The sequence below is a fragment of the Engystomops pustulosus genome, chromosome 1 (genome assembly GCF_040894005.1).
Source record: "Engystomops pustulosus chromosome 1, aEngPut4.maternal, whole genome shotgun sequence".
Classification (NCBI taxonomy): domain Eukaryota; kingdom Metazoa; phylum Chordata; class Amphibia; order Anura; family Leptodactylidae; genus Engystomops; species Engystomops pustulosus.
The window spans coordinates 25,421,625-25,439,850 of NC_092411.1; positions in this window are offsets into that span (position 1 = coordinate 25,421,625).

Sequence of the window (18,226 nt, forward strand, 5' to 3'; positions counted from 1 at the left end):
CAGATCTCACCAGCTGGACTGACACCGGTTTTTAGTGATTATCCAGCATCTGAAAAGTATTAGAAGAAAAAAGAAATCATAATGTATAAGAGTGTGTGTGGTGCATGCTGGGGGTTTAATACTCACTTATGGAGATTACCGTGTATAGAAGAGAGATGGGAGAGAAGCCAAGATATTCTTTTAAATTACATCTGTAAACTAAATTATAATTAAAGACGTGGTCAAAAGGTTAAAGGGGCTGTAAAAATTGGAAAAACAAGATTTTTTTTTCCGGATATGGAGCCACCCTTGTCCATGGGCTGTGTCCTGAGTAAGTGTTGCTGAGATGCAAGACCAAAGATAGTCCACGTGTAAAAATTGCGCTGGAAAATCTAATTTTTTATTTTACATTTCGGGCACCAGAATTTGGGGGACATTTATCAGGGCTTGTACACCCTGAAATTATATAAGCCCTGAAATAATTTCAGGCATTGTGATTATTTTCTTCTTTATGTCACCTGCACGCCAAGTGTGCATGAAGGGGTGTGAAGGGGGCCATGCTGGAGGCGGAGTGTGTCTGTACACTCGCTACCATTGGTCGCTGTTGTATGCCAAATATATCTGGGGGCTTCAGTCTCCTGATGTATCCGACAGCACTGGAAGGATGGGGGTTTCATCATACACCAGTTCACGAAGTGCCCCCATATCACAAATCTCCACCATTGTTTTAAATACTTGGGGCATGGTTTTGTCAGAAATGGGTGTGATCTCAGATGCAACACATTATGCTATGGTTTGAGGATGCCAGCTAAAAGGAGGAATAATGAAACAAAAAATTCTAGATTGATCTAGCATAACCAATAATACATTTAGGTCATATTGACATGATACTATAGTTTGTTAGAATAAACACAGGCATGGAGTACACCCAACCACTACTGCAATTTGGATCCAGACTAAGAGTTAGGAGACAATTTCTACACATCTTAGCCGAAACATTCCTTCCTGACCCTAAATTGTAATGATGGGTTGTAATGAGTTTAATGGGAGCCTTTTTTATTATGGGGGATTTGTACTTTATATTGATACCATTTTGTGTACTGTTGCATCACAGTGTTATGCTGAGATCTCTCCGTTAGCCTTGGTACATAATGAATAACCATCACTGACTGCTGTGATTGGTGCCAGTAACTTCTTATATTCAACTGTAGACAGGGCATCTAATCTATTGGAGCCCATTGGAGCCATGTATGGGCTCCACTTGCTAACCCTCAGAAAATCTTAGGGGTGCAGTAGTCGGTTGCTATGACAGCTTGGAGCCTATAAATAACCTCTGGTTGATCTGTTGGATATGCAACAAATAGCACTACTTCGGATCGGCCGTATTGGACTACTGAAAGAGCTGGAAGCCGACAACTATGTGTGTATTCTAGTGGCTGTCAGGTGCCCCTCTGATTGAAGGGATAAGATTTAGCTTGTGTGCCATTATGTGACAGCTCCGCCTCTTGATATATCCAGTGGGGTCCTGCGCGGTGTTTTCTACACAAGGCACTACCTGTATATAGCCAGACAGCCCATGCCACTAGGATCTAGCCTGCCAGCCCCTTGTATATAGCCAGCCCCCAGGATATAGCCATACAGACCATGGCCCCCAGGATCTATCCTCCCAGCCCCTAGTTTATAGCCAGCCCCCATTATATAGCCAGACAGACCATGCCCCCCAGGATCTATCCTCCCAGCCCCTAGTATATAGCCAGCCAGCCCCCTGTCCACACTATTCATGGCACATAAAAATAATAGACTCTGTACCCACCTTTCTGACTCCCGCAGAGGTCATCTTCTTGATCCCTGTCCGCTGGCCGCACACACACTATGAGGTCTCCCACTTGATGTTGTTTATATACTCAAAAATTGTGCTGAAAAACTCTGCTTACACAGGCAGTCCCCGGGTTACGTACAAGATGGGGTCCGGAGGTTTGTTCTTAAGTTGAATTTGTATGTAAGTCGAAACTGTATATTTTATAATTGTAGATCCAGACAAAAAAAATGTTGGCCCCAGTGACAATTGGAGCTTAAACATTTTTTGCTGTAATGGGACCAAGGATTATCAATAAAGCTTCATTACAGACACCTTACAGCTGATTATTGCAGTCTGGGACTATAGTAAAGCATCCAGAGAGCTTCACCAGACGTCAGAGGGGTCTGTCTGTAACTAGGGGTCGTCTGTAAGTCGGGTGTCCTTAAGTAGGGGACCGCCTGTACTTGAGTATATACAATATATATTTACAAGTAAGTGAACAAAAAGTAAATTAAAGCTTTTGTAAAATGAAAACACAAAAATAAATTAGCAGAGTCTGGAAAGGGTTAACAAAGTTTGAATGACTTTGGGTTGAATAACAAAACAACTATTCCAGCCCGTAATTTTACTTTCGTATCGTATGGCACAGGAAAAAATGCATGGTTAATTTTTCAGCACACACCAATTATGTGATCCTTATTTAAATCTACCCCTAATTACAAAGGCTTTTATTTTTTTTCTAACTTTTTTAAAAACTTTTTTCTTTATCATCAAGAGAATGATAAAGAGAATTTGACACTGTTAAATTTCAATGCTCCTGTATTGTATTGCATGGTATTGTGCCTGTAAGTGTTACGCTGACAAGCAATCTGTTATTATATGGCTTTACAAGTTTACAAGTAAACATTCAAGTCCAAGTCCTAAAATAGCCCTTTCAATAACTCAAACCATGTTATGAGGGAAGAAATGTTTTGTGCCGATTTTCCCTGTATTGCCCCGGGATTTTGGCGCACGCGATTGGATTGTGGCGCATCGATACCGGCATGCACGCGACATAAATCGGGGGCGTGGCCGTGTGAAAACCTGACGGATTCGGAAAAACAACCGCATTTAAAAAAAAAAAAAAAACGTGTCGCTGGACACGCGCTTACCTGCACTCGGCCCGGCTCGGTGAAGTTCAGTGCATTCCGATGAACTTCAGTGGAGCAGCGACACCTGGTGGACGTCGGAGGAACTGCCTTAGTAAATCCCGGCAGAACCCGAATCCTCCGCAGAGAACGCGCCGCTGGATCACGAATGGACCGGGTAAGTAAATCTGCCCCATTGATATAAAAACTGTCTTTTAATACTTTTAATAAGAAATTTATGTTGCTATTTATATGGACAAGTCATTATAAGTGACTTGACACTAACTGAAGCAAAATATGTGCAGACATTAAATTAAATTTTGTGTGGGGTAACACAACCTGTCATCCTGGAAGGTGAAGCCCCTTTCATGAAAGCTTAGCCTCACTTCTATATCTGCATGGTCTCTAGTAGATGAAAATAGGTTCTGAAACTTGACCCATTTCTGAGTCAAACAACATTTGTGAATCATTTACGCTTAGAATAACATAAACCAATATGGAAACGACTGAAAAAGCCAAAACTTTAATAACCTGATCCCGAAAATAGGTCTCTCGTGTAAGCAAAGTGTATAAATATTTGCTGGGCAGAAAGTAAGATCATAAATCACCGTGGAGAATTGGGTCTAGTTTTCCACCTTTTTGTTTTGAATTCTCTCTTCATTAAAGGAGTAAGAAACGTGCAATGAAATTGCAACCAAATTGTAGATTATCAGTAAAATGACTGATCTGATTTGTTGGGAATTTGATGGCAGATCTGGTTAGGTGGGGATAATTGGGGATACACTCCTCACCGGTCAGTGGTTGTATGGTCAACTCAAAGCCAAAAACAGATGGCTCTATGCACTGCGTCGGGGAATGATAATAATTGTTGCCTCCCTCCCCAAACCCTTCATCTTACATAAAGATTAACAGTATTTAAAATTTTTGAATTTGTGAGATTCATGTTGACTGAACCCACCATAGATAAAACAATACTCTAATTGTTTTCTGTTACGTTTTCATCCTAAATATAATGCTGGGAGTGAAGGATCAGGCAGCTCGATTTCTACATGCCTGATCCTATCCAGAGACGATGATAGATCCTCTTCATATTCAGTGCACCCAAACGCTCAGCTAAGCCAAGCAAGGGATGGGTCCGGATGAAAAACTGTTGTTTGACCAGCCGTTCTCTGGAGTGGCCCGCAATCTTTAACCTGCCCAAAATGAGACCTTTACTTATTGATTTTTGGTCAGTGATGTCCTTGTTGCTTTTTTGCTATACATACCAACCATAAAATTTTAAAATAGTTGTTTGGAATACCTGAACCTTCCAAGGTCTTATTGTAATATCCATATGATTCTAGGGTGTTCTTAATAGAAATCTACCATGAAAATCCATCCTGATAAACCAGGGTCACATAATCATAGATCCAGGCACTGGATCCAGAGACTAAGAGACAGTCAGAGAGACAGCCAGAGACAGTAAGAGAGACATAAACAGACAAATCAGAAAACATGGTGCACACACAATATTTCTTCTTATTTTCTATTTTATCTAAGTGATATAGGCTTCACCATAGTGTAAAATTCTGTCAAACATAATCATAGATCCAGGCACTGTGACTGTGGTCATCTTCTTATATGTGTTATCTGTGGCTTACTGTATATACTCGTGTATAAGCCGAGTTTTTCAGCACAAAAAATGTGCTGAAAAACGTCCCCTCGGCTTATACACGAGTCTATTACCCCCAAAAAATGACCCACTTAAAAAAATTAAATTAAATACTCACCCTCCGATGTCGGCGCGACTTACCGATGTCCCCGATGTCTGCGCGCCCCGTCTTCTTTCTTCTCCGCGGCTCCTCTTCTCTCTTCTTTCTTCTATCATCGACGCGGCCATGTTTTCTTCATGGCCGCGCATACTATGACGTCAGCAGCGGCCGCCTCATAGTATGCGCCTGCTAGAAGAAAACATGGGCGCCGGAAGAGTGAAGAGGAGCCGCGGAGAAGAAAGAAGACGGGACGCGCTGACATCGGTAAGTCGCGCCGACATTGGGGAGCCGCGCTGACATCGGAGGGTGAGTATTTAAGTTTATTTTTTTAAGGGCCGTGGGGGCAGGCTGTATACTACTAGGGGCAGGCTGTATACTACTAGGGGCTGCTGTATACTACGTGGGGGCTGCTGTATACTACGTGGGGGCTGCTGTATACTACAGGGGGGCTGCTGTATACTACAGGGGGGCTGCTGTATACTTCTAGGGGCTGCTGTATACTACAGGGGGGCTGCTGTATACTACAGGGGGGCAGCTGTATACTACTAGGGGCTGCTGTATACTACTAGGGGCTTGCTGTATACTACATGGGGCTGCTGTATACTACTAGGGGCTTGCTGTATACTACTAGGGGCTTGCTGTATACTACATGGGGGCTGCTGTATACTACTAGGGGCTTGCTGTATACTACAGGGGGGCTGCTGTATACTACTAGGGGCTGCTGTATTCTTCTGGGGGCTGGCAGGCTGTATACTACTGGGGGCTGGCAGGCTGTATACTACTGGGGGGGTTTGACCAATGCATTTCCCACCCTCGGCTTATACTCGAGTCAGTAGTTTTTCCCAGTTTTTGGTGGTAAAATTAGGGGTCTCGGCTTATACTCGGGTCGGCTTATACTCGAGTATATACGGTACTTCTAAAATCAACTTATAATTATTCTAATAAGCCTGAAGCACCCTTGGGGCCATTACCAGAGCCACTCCATGCTGTTGCTTCTCACCTCTGTTTCGACCTCACCCTGACTCTCTCAGCACATCCCCCTCTCTCTGCCCAATGTAATTTCACTGTAGTAGAGGAAGTTTCAACACTCAGTGTAAGGAGGGGGGAGGGGAGTGCTCCTGCACAGTGTAACAATCTGTGAATCTGTAGCAGGGTGGGTCTCTGGTTACACCCTCAGGAACTCTTCAGGCCTTTACCATAACATTAAAGGTAGACTTTAGAACAGTGGTTCTCAACCTTTCTAATGCTGTGACCCCGCAATACAGTTCCTCATGCTGTGGTGACCCCAAACCATGCAACTCGCAGTAAAAACACAGTAAAATTGCGGCTCCGATGGCTTTAGGCGACCCCCGGTTTTGGTCGTTCGACCCCCGCTGGGGTCCCGAGCCACAGGTTGAGAACCACTGCTTTAGAAGGAAGGAAGCCATGGTTAACAAATATAAGAATATTACCACAGTTACGGTGCCTGGATCCCTGGTTTATTATGTTTATTTTCATGGTAGATGTCCCTTACATGGGAAATTACTTGAACTTGAGCAACATATATAAGTGATCAGACCCCTTAGGGTTTAAGTATCCTAGTGTGGCTGAAATAGTAGTAAAAAAAACTTTAAAAATTGTTTTAAAACTATGAAAATGTTAAAAAACCCTAAAATGTCAAATCAATTTTTAGCAGTGAGCTTGATGTAATGGAAAACAGCACCTAAATGGCTGAATTGACGCTTTTGTGCCATTTTGCCTCCAATAAAAATCTTAATAAAAAGTAATCAAAAGGTCTTGTTTTGTGCCCATTCCTCTACATTTGGAAGTTTTTTTTCCAGCTTTCCAGTACATGCCACAGAATATTAAATGGTACAATTTGTCTCTCAGATTACCCCCCCCCCTCATATATAATTTCTTTGATCCATGCAGTGGCCTAGGTGTAATCTACAACTTTAAGTTTTATTTCAGTTCAATTTTCAATTCAAATAATTTTCGGTTCAATAATATCAAGAAGCTGAAATTCACATTCTTGCTGTCATGATCTTCTGCAATGTGCTCCATGTGATCCCTCTGCTATACTTTGGTCTTTAATTTGCTATAAATGTGATTCCAAAACGGATTCATCTCCCATATGAGTGTTGTGTTGTAAAGACTCATTGGGGCACATTTACTTACCCGGTCCATTCGCTTTCCAGCGGCGGCTTCTCCGACGAGCGTTCGGTTCTTCCGGCGATTCATGAAGGTCCTGCGCCCGATGTCCACCAGGTGTCGCTACTGCGCTGAGGTCCGCGAGTTTACTGATCTCTTCCTGGTGCATGTAAGTATGGCACGTGCAACCAATTTTTCTTTTAAAATGCGGCGGTTTTTCCGAATCCGTCGGGTTTTCGTTCGACCACGCCCCACGATTTCCGTTGCATGCATGCAAGCGCCGATGCACCACAATCTGATCGCGTGCGCCAAAAATCCCAGGGCAATTCAGGGAAAATCGGCGCAAATCGGAAATATTCGGGTAACACGTCGGGAAAATGCGAATCAGGCTTTATAATATATAAAGCTTAGTGTATTAATGTATGTGTGTATGTATCTATGTATGTATATCAACTAAAGGAATCTGCACTATTGCGTTTACTATCACCATATTTTGCACAGCACCTCTCTGTGATTCAGGGAATGGCATATAATAGGTTTTGATCTGAAATTTTCACCCCAAGCTTTCCATAATACATTTATTAACCACCATCTACAGGAGCCATTGTCTGATGCTGCTGTGGCAGTTAGAAGCTGAGTGGTGATTGGTTGCTATTTTGCTGCAGGTCATTAATATGAGCTCTGAGCTTTGATTGGTTACTATAGGCAAGTATAAGACAGCTTATGTGTGAGGTGTGATGGATAGAGTGAGACAGTCGGGTACAGAGAGACAGTGAGAGACAGTTAAGTACAGAGAGACAGTGAGAGACAGTCAAGTATTTAGAGACAATGAGAGACAGTCAAGTACAGAGAGACAGAGTCAGGTACAGAGACAGAGGGGGTCATTTACTAAGGGCCCGATTCACGTTTTCCCGACGTGTTACCCGAATATTTCCGATTTGCGCCGATTGTACCTGAATTGCCCCGGGATTTTGGCGCAAGCGATCGGATTGTGGCGCATCGGCGCCGGCATGCGCGCGACTGAAATCGGGGGGCGTGGCCGAGCGAAAAACCCGACGGATTCGGAAAAAACGCCGCATATAAAAAAAAAATTGTGTTGCGAAAATTTCACTCACCTTCATCCAGTATAGGCCGGTGTATTTCGAGGCATTCCAGCGGACTTCAGCGCAGCAGCGCCACCTGGTGGACGGCGGAGGAACTACCATCATAAATCCCGGCCGGACCTGAATCCAGCGCAGAGAATGCGCCGCTGGATCGCAAATGGGCCGGGTAAGTAAATCTGCCCCAGAGTCTGGTACAGAAATTAGAGAGTTAGTTACAGAGTTAGTTACAGAGTCAGAGACAGTCAGAGACTAAGAGACAGTAAGAGAGACATAAACAGACAATTCAGAAAACATGGCACACACAATATTTCTTCTTATTTTCTATTTTATCTAAGTGATAGGCTTCACCATAGTGTAAAACTCTGTCAAGGTAAATATAACAGATTTAAGAATAACGCTGTTTCGGTCATCTCGACCTTTGTCAAGTTAGATCTTATTGTGGTAGGTAGGCATACAAAGATTTGGTAAACTTCTACTCTTGGAGTATGCAGTTTCCTTTGCTCTACGGGTCATAGACAAACAGTCATAGACAGACAGAGTCAGTCAGAAGAAAAGAGAGATACATACATATAATATATTTGTTGTAAACCCATTCTTTTTTGTTATAGCTAAATTTACTATCCCAGAAAACGCTGGGAGCTACAGATAGTATATCTATTTATATATAGTGTCTTTCCACGTACTATGTCTGGCTTTCCTGCATTCGTACTCTATAGCCTCCAGTTGTGATGTTTTTCCAGCTCGGGATTCTCCTTTCTTGAATGGCATAGATAGTAGCCAGATGGCCAGTAAGTTTTAGTACAGCTAGGTCATGTGCACCATCTGTACTTCCAGGAATTTTTAACTCTTTCCCAGTAGTGCCGTAAATGGCTTCCACCCTTAAGGGCACTCTTCTGGAATTATATCAACCTTAATTTTATCCATATGATTTCCTTGGCAAAGTATGGAAATGTCATACATTGCTATATTGCTATATCTCCCCTTATTACACTAAATTGGCTTTCTAGGAGATCGGCCCTAGTGTGTGTCTGAGCGTGTCACATATGGGTCAGTATTTTGTGTGTGGATGTGCACAAAACACAATTTCTGACCATAATCTGACTTGTATTCTACAATGTAGTACTGATATAAATAAATCAGTGAGACTTCTTTTGAACTGCTTGCTGCAACGGTATCTTATAATCCCTTGCAGGTCCTCTGGTCACAACTAATCTTCCCCTCTCCATAGACTTCAATGAAATAATTTGTATCTCATAATCTCTATAAACTATAGTCCGTCTTGGAAATCCAAGACAGGTTTTAGGCATTCAGCTGTCAAGCAAAAGAGAAAGGGGTGCAAGCCCTGAACTTTCCCAGAACCCACACTTCCCCGGCCTCGCAAACCCTAGTAGTAAAGAACTACTGGTCGACAACCCCCAGAACAGAAGTCAAATTAACAGAGAGTGAGAAATACAGATAAATAGACCGATGCAAGAGAATAGGGAAACAGACTCAGGAATGGTGCTCAGAGTTCCGGCAAGACTCAGGCTCAGGTTCAGGGTTCCAGATTAGGCTGGGGTTCAGGCTTCTGGATCAGGCAGAATTCAGGCTCAGGTACAGGTTCAGGGTTTCTGAACAGGCAGGATTTAGGTTAGGGTTCAGGGTTCTGGACCAGACAGGATACCATCTCAGGTAGAGGTTTCAGTATACTGGTCCAACAAAACACAAACTGAAAGTAGTACTACAAATCACAGGAGAAAGTATAACCTGCCCTGAGTGAACTGAGTTTTGGATTTTTAAGGTGTTCCTGGACTTGCCTTTTCAGCTGCCTGGCTCTGACTTCCAATAATCAATCCAAACCTGAAACCCCCCGGCTCCAAAACAAGATGAAACTACCCAGCTTTCCAAAACACACACAACCAGCTCAGCGAAGAAAAAAAATCTGCGAAGTTGCTGTCAATCACAGCTTCAGCAGATAAGCTTTGGCTTTGGTTAACAACCTCAGAACTTTGCAGACAAAATCCATTCAGAGGGGTCTGACAATAATGGTATTTTATTTATATCACTTTCTACTTATGGTTATATTAAATGTATTTGAATTTCTTTTAGTTTTAGATGAGGCTCAGTTTTGCACTTTAAGATGTATCAGTTTTTAGTTGTTTTTATTGTTAAATTCCAAAAACTATTACTTAACCCCTTCAGGCACCAGGACTTAGTATAATGGAGCAGACGGCTGTGCATGACCTGTGGATAGGGCCTAACATGTGTTCATGGGACAACCCATTTAAAAAAAATTAAAAAAAAAAATTCTAATCACCACCCTTTCCCCTGGAACTGATATAAAAATAAACATCCCGATAGTGAAAATAGATGGCTACATTTTGGCCATCTTTCAATACGTAAAAAATGTAACAAAAAGTGATCAAAAGCTCATACCATCCTGAAAATGGTAGCAATGAAAACATCCTCCTGTCCTGCAAAAAATGACACCTTATACAGATCCATACGTTAAAGTATAAAAAAGTTATTAGCGTCAGAAAAGGGCAAAATTAAGATTTTTTTTAATCATAAGGCATTCATTTTTTGAAATTTATTAAAACATAATAAAACCTATGTCAATGTGGTATCCCTGTGATGGTACCGACCCAAGAAATAAAGTAGAGGCGTTGATTGGAGTTCACAGTGAAAGCCGTAAAATCTGTGTCCACAAGATAATAAACCACCTGTGGTTTAATGCCCAACATCACACTGACAGGTTCCCTTTAAGTACATTATATCTATCTGAAAATGTATGAAGGAAACCTACAATACCGGATCTACCTTATAATGTAGATTTGGTGGTAGGTTCCTGTAATTTATCTTTTTTAATAAAAATTTTAGTGCCCCAGAACTTAATAAAAATGTTATCTTATATATATGTAACTTTTCTTGAGAGGCTCCTGGGGTGTGGAGTAGTCCTTTTCACTCCCAACTACGGCTTCTATTTTGTGTCTGTAAAGGCGGAGTTCTGCGCATGCGCAAACCAGTGCGTGCAGCTACATCGACGTGACCTCATCTCCGAAGCCGTAGCTACAGCGAACTGCGCTCTGAAGCCGAAGGAGGGAATTGAAGAGGCTACTGAGGCCTGGTGAAGCCATAGCTCCCGCCCCACCACGCGGCTACTGTAATCTCTCAAAAATATTTTAGATAACATTTTTATTAAGTTCTGGGGCACTTAAAGTTTTATTAAAAAAGGACATGGCTCCTATAGATTACAGGAACCAGCCACCGGATCTACCTTATAAGATGAACGAAAGCTGAAAAAATGTCAGCTCACCCAATCACATAAGACCTCCTTTCAATCAATAATCATGTGGGAATGGTGCGCGCTCCTTAGGATCCTCGACCTCCGGATCAAAATACTTGCAAAAACAGAGATTGGCAGCACTTCAAACACCTCCATGTATTAGTTCTAGAGATGAGCGAGCACTAAAATGCTCGGGTACTCGTTATTCGAGACGAACTTTTCCCGATGCTCGAGTGCTCGTCTCGAATAACGAGCCCCATTGAAGTCAATGGGAGACTCGAGCATTTTTCAAGGGGACCAAGGCTCTGCACAGGGAAGCTTGGCCAAACACCTGGGAACCTCAGAAAAGGATGGAAACACCACGGAAATGGACAGGAAACAGCAGGGGCAGCATGCATGGATGCCTCTGAGGCTGCTTAATCGCACCATTATGCCAAAACTATGGGCAACAGCATGGCCATGACAGAGTGACAGAATGAAGCTAGATAGCATGTAAAACATCCAATAATTGACCCTGACACTATAGGGGACGGCATGCAGAGGCAGCGGCAGCAGCGGCAGGCTAGAGAGTGGCATGGCGACATACTCTAAATGGACTCAGGCTTCAAACCAATGGGTGGCAGAGAGGAACCAAAGGAGGTGAGCAAGAAGCGCTCAAATAATATCGGTACATGATAAAAGTTTGCCAGTATATTTTGTGGATTACACAGCAGGGTGGCGACAAAGTTAACATGGAAGCCATGAAAACAACTCAAAATTCTGCCTGACACAGCTCGTTTGATAAGGGGACCATGTATGGAGGCAGTGAACTAGTAGTAGATTAAAGGTGCTGCAGTTAAAACTATGTTAGTTGGATCTTGGCATGGAGCTGGCGCTCCGCTGCCAGGCGAGCTTTCGCCAATCCAAGCCCCTGTCTCTAGGCTACTCCCCAAACAGCACTTCTAAGAACCTTTTGTATAAGATCAAGTGTAGTAGCGTTCTTATAAGTTTAGGATATGGCGGGTGAGGGGAATGTAAACAGATGCGCAAGAAGCGCTGAAATAATATCCGTAAATGATAAAAGTTTGCAAGTATATTTTGTGGATTACACAGCAGGGTGGCGATAAAGTTAACAAGTTTGATGTGGAATGCCCTGTAATAGCTCTTGGGCGGTGTGCCTTTTATCGCCTAGGCTCAGCAGTTTGAGCACCGCCTGCTGTCGCTTAGCGACGGCACTGCTGCTGTGCCTAGAGCTACCGACTGATGGCGCCATGGCCACGGATGGTAATTCGGAGGAGGAGGAGGTGGAGGAGGGGTGGGAGGAGGAGGAGGTATACTAGACCTTTGAGACCTGGACCGAGGTAGGCCCCGCAATTCTCTGCGTCGGCAGTATATGACCAGCCCCAGGGTCAGACTCGGTCCCAGCCTGCACCAAGTTAAGTGTAGTAGCGTTCTTATAAGTTTGGGATATGGCGGGTGAGGGGAATGTAAACAGATGCGCAAGAAGCGCATGATGCGCATGGAGCTGGCGCTCCGCTGCCAGGCGAGCTTTCGCCAATCCAAGCCCCTGTCTCTAGGCTACTCCCCAAACAGCACTTCTAAGAACCTTTTGTATAAGATCAAGTGTAGTAGCGTTCTTATAAGTTTAGGATATGCCGGGTGAGGGGAATGTAAACAGATGCGCAAGAAGCGCTGAAATAATATTGGTAAATGATAAAAGTTTGCCAGTATATTTTGTGGATAACACAGCAGGGTGGCGACAAAGTGTGGAATCCATGAAAACAACCCAAATTTCTGCCTGACACACCTCGTTTGATAAGGGGACGATGTATGGAGGCAGCTATATGGACGACTTTTGGAGGTAGCAATGGAGACAACGTGTGGAGGCTGCTATGGAGACAATTTATTTTGGATAGTGCCTGTATGTGGCAGTCCAAAAAAGTTTTCAAACCAGAGGAGCAGGTAGGTGGCCCTCCAGAAAAATGAAATAGATTGAGTGCCTGTATGTGGCAGTCCAAAAAAGTTTTCAAACCAGAGGAGCGGGTAGGTGGCCCTCCAGAAAAATGAAATAGATTGAGTGCCTGTATGTGGCAGTCCAAAAAAGTTTTCAAACCAGAGGAGCGGGTAGGTGGCCCTCCAGAAAAATTGAATAGATTGAGTGCCTGTATGTGGCAGTCCAAAAAACTTTTCAAACCAGAGGAGCAGGTAGGTGGCCCTCCAGTAAAATGGAATAGATTGAGTGCCTGTATGTGGCAGTCCAAAAAAGTTTTCAAACCAGAGGAGCAGGTAGGTGGCCCTCCAGAAAAATTGAATAGATTGAGTGCTTGTATGTGGCACTCCCAAAAATTGTTTAAAACAGAGGACCGGGTAGGTGGCCCTCCAGAAAAATTGAATAGATTGAGTGCCTGTATGTGGCACTCCCAAAAATTGTTTAAAACAGAGGACCGGGTAGGTGGCCCTCCAGAAAAATTAAATGCATAAAGTACTATAGCTAGAGCCAGTGGGCCCTGTCAAAAAATAGCCAGTTTCCTCTGCTTTACTGTACAAAGAGGAGGAGAAGGAGGAAAATGAGGAGGAGTGGATAAATTATTCAGGTTGAGCTTCCTTCACCTGGTGGAGATGGGAAATTATGAGAAATCCAGGCTTTATTCATCTTAATAAGCGTCAGCCTGTCAGCGCTGTCAGTCGACAGGCGTGTACGCTTATCGGTGATGATGCCACCAGCTGCACTGAAAACCCGCTCGGACAAGACGCTAGCGGCAGGGCAGGCAAGAACCTCCAAGGCGTACAGCGCCAGTTCGTGCCACATGTCCAGCTTTGAAACCCAGTAGTTGTAGGGAGCTGTGTGATCATTTAGGACGATGGTATGGTCAGCTACGTACTCCCTCACCATCTTTCTGTAAAGATCAGCCCTACTCTGCCGAGACTGGGGACAGGTGACAGTGTCTTGCTGGGGTGACATAAAGCTGGCAAAAGCCTTGTAAAGCGTACCCTTGCCAGTGCTGGACAAGCTGCCTGCTCGCCTACTCTCCCTCGCTACTTGTCCCGCAGAACTACGCACTCTGCCGCTAGCGCTGTCAGAAGGGAAATACTGTTTCAGCTTGTGAACCAGGGCCTGCTGGTATTCATGCATTCTCACACTCCTTTCCTCTGCAGGGATGAGAGTGGAAAGATTTTGCTTGTACCGTGGGTCCAGGAGAGTGAACACCCAGTAATCGGTGCTGGAATAAATTCTTTGAACGCGAGGGTCACGGGATAGGCAGCCTAGCAGGAAATCTGCCATATGCGCCAGAGTACCAACGCGTAAGAATTCACTCCCCTCACTGGCCTGACTGTCCATTTCCTCCTCCTCCAACTCCTCCAACTCCTCTTCTTCTGCCCATACACGCTGAACAGTGAAGGACTCAACAATGGTCCCCTCTTGTGTCTCGCCAACATTCTCCTCCTCTTCCTCCTCCACCTCCACCTCCTCCGATATGCGCTGAGAAACAGACCTAAGGGTGCTTTGGCTATCAACAAGGGAATCTTCTTCCCCCGTCTCTTGTGACGAGCGCAAAGCTTCCGACTTCATGCTGATCAGAGAGTTTTTCAACAGGCCAAGCAGCGGGATGGTGAGGCTGATGATGGCGGCATCGCCACTGACCATCTGTGTTGACTCCTCAAAGTTACTCAGCACCTGACAGATATCAGACATCCACGTCCACTCCTCATTGTAGACTTGAGGAAGCTGACTGACCTGACTACCAGTTCTGGTGGAAGTTGACATCTGGCAGTCTACAATGGCTCGGCGCTGCTGGTAAACTCTGGATAACATGGTCAGTGTTGAATTCCACCTCGTGGGCACGTCGCACAACAGTCGGTGAGCGGGCAGTTGGAGGCGGCGCTGCGCTGCCCTGAGAGTGGCAGCATCTGTGCTGGACTTCCTGAAATGCGCACAGATGCGGCGCACCTTCGTGAGCAAATCTGACAGATTGGGGTATGTCTTGAGGAAACGCTGAACTATCAGATTTAACACATGGGCCAGGCATGGCACATGTGTCAGTCTGCCGAGTTGCAGAGCCGCCACCAGGTTACGGCCGTTGTCACACACAACCATGCCTGGCTTCAGGTTCAGCGGTGCCAGCCACAGATCAGTCTGCGCCGTGATGCCCTGTAATAGCTCTTGGGCGGTGTGCCTTTTATCGCCTAGGCTCAGCAGTTTGAGCACCGCCTGCTGTCGCTTAGCAACGGCACTGCTGCTGTGCCTAGAGCTACCGACTGATGGCGCCGTGCCCACGGATGGTAGTTCGGAGGAGGAGGTGGAGGAGGGGTGGGAGGAGGAGGAGGCATAGTAGGCCTGAAACACCTGGACCGAGGTAGGCCCCGCAATCCTCGGCGTCGGCAGTATATGACCAGCCCCAGGGTCAGACTCGGTCCCAGCCTCCACCAAGTTAACCCAATGTGCCGTCAGCGATATATAGTGGCCCTGCCCGGCAGCACTCGTCCACGTGTCCGTGGTCAGGTGGACCTTGTCAGAAATGGCGTTGGTCAGGGCACGGGTGATGTTGTCTGACACGTGCTGGTGCAGGGCTGGGACGGCACATCGGGAAAAGTAGTGTCGGCTGGGGACCGAATACCGAGGGGCGGCCGCCGCCATGAGGTTGCAAAAGGCCTCGGTCTCTACTAGCCTATAGGGCAGCATCTCCAGGCTAAGCAATCTGGAGATGTGCACATTAAGGGCTTGGGCGTGCGGGTGGGTTGCACTATATTTGCGTTTCCGCTCCAGCGTCTGGGGTATGGAGAGCTGAACGCTGGTGGATGCTGTGGAGGATCGTGGAGGCGACGATGGGGTTTTTGTGGCAGGGTCCTGGGCAGGGGGCTGACTATCAGCTGACACAGGGGAAGGAGCAGTGGTGTGCACGGCCGGAGGTGAACGGGCTTGTTGCCACTGAGTGGGGTGTTTAGCATTCATATGCCTGCGCATACTGGTGGTAGTTAAGCTAGTAGTGGTGGAACCCCTGCTGAGCCTGGTTTGGCAAATGTTGCACACCACAGTCCGTCGGTCATCCGGTGTTTCCTTAAAGAACCTCCAGACTTCTGAAGATCTAGCCCTCGCCGCAAGAGCCCTCGCCACGGGAGCTTCACTAGTTGACACATTTGGCGCTGATGCACCAGCTCTGGCCCTGCCTCTCCGTCTGGCCCCACCACTGCCTCTTCCAACCTGTTCTGGTCGAGGACTCTCCTCCGTCTCAGAAGCACTGTGTTCACCCAGCCTCTCAACCCAGCTTGGATCTGTCACCTCATCATCCTCCGATCCCTCAGTCTGCTCCCCCCTCGGACTTCCTGCCCTGACAACAACTTCCCCACTGTCTGACAACCGTGTCTCCTCATCGTCGGACACCTCTTTACACACTTCCACTACGTCAAGAAGGTCATCATCACCCACAGACTGTGACTGGTGGAAAACCTGGGCATCGGAAAATTGCTCAGCAGCAACCGGACAAGTGGTTTGTGACTGTGGGAAGGGTCCAGAAAACAGTTCCTCAGAGTATGCCGGTTCAAATGCCAAATTTTCCTGGGAGGGGGCAGACTGGGGGGGAGGAGGCTGAGGTGCAGGAGCTGGAGGAGTGGCGATTTCGGTGACATGGGTGGACTGCGTGGAAGACTGACTGGTGGACAAATTGCTCGAAGCATTGTCAGCAATCCACGACATCACCTGTTCGCACTGTTCTGGCCTCAACAGTGCTCTACCACGAGTCCCAGTAACTTCAGACATGAACCTAGGGAGTGTAGCTCTGCGGCGTTCCCCTGCTCCCTCATCAGCAGGTGGTGTCTCACCCCGCCCAGGACCACGGCCTCTGACCCCTGCAGTAGTTGGACGCCCACGTCCCCGCCCTCGTCCTCTACCCCTAGCCCTCGGGTTAAACATTTTTAAAATGAGAGTTATAGCTTTAATTTTTTTTTAACTTTTTTTTGTGTTTTTTTTTTTTTTGTGTTTTTGAGTTTTTAAAACCAAACAATGCTATCCTATTGCTATGGCTATTTTCTAGCCAAGTATGAAAGCACACTACTATGCCAGATGAGTTATTAAACAAAATAAACGTAAAATAAAAAAGGACAAATGGCAGACTGTGCCTAATTGAAATCCAACCCCTACTAAATTTTCCCACTTCGGTCTTTGCAATGGATATGTGCGTCACTAAGCGCAAAACACAGCGGTCGCAAGTCTCACTACAAATTGCTCACAATTGGCTAGTAGATGCACTGCAGCAAGTACAGCCACCAGCAGATCAACCAGAAATCAAATATATAACGCTACTGTAGGCGTAAGCCGTTTGGATTCTCCTATGGCTATTTTCTAGCCAAGTATGAAAGCACACTACTATGCCAGATGAGATGACGCTGAGTTATTAAACAAAATAAACGTAAAATAAAAAAGGACAAATGGCAGACTGTGCCTAATTGAAATCCAACCCCTACTAAATTTTCCCACTTCGGTCTTTGCAATGGATATGTGCGTCACTAAGCGCAAAACACAGCGGTCGCAAGTCTCACTACAAATTGCTCACAATTGGCTAGTAGATGCACTGCAGCAAGTACAGCCACCAGCAGATCAACCAGAAATCAAATATATAACGCTACTGTAGGCGTAAGCCGTTTGGATTCTCCTATGGCTATTTTCTAGCCAAGTATGAAAGCACACTACTATGCCAGATGAGATGACACTGAGTTATTAAACAAAATAAACGTAAAATAAAAAAGGAAAAATGGCAGACTGTGCCTAATTGAAATCCAACCCCTACTAAATTTTCCCACTTCGGTCTTTGCTATGGATATGTGTGCCACTAAGAGCTAAACACAACGGTAGCAAGTCCCCCTGCTAATTCCTCACAAAATGGTACTAGATGCAAATAAAAAAAAAAAAAAGTAGAACGTTATTGTAGCCCTAAGAAGGGCTGTTGGGTTCTTGGAGAATCACTCCTGCCTAACAGTAAGCTAATAGAACACCCTAAGGCCTCTTGCACACTAGCGTTGCGTTTCACGTGCGGGTGCAATGCGTGAAAAACTGACGTTTTGGCTGCGTTTTTGTTCCATTTTTCCTTGGAGTAATTTGC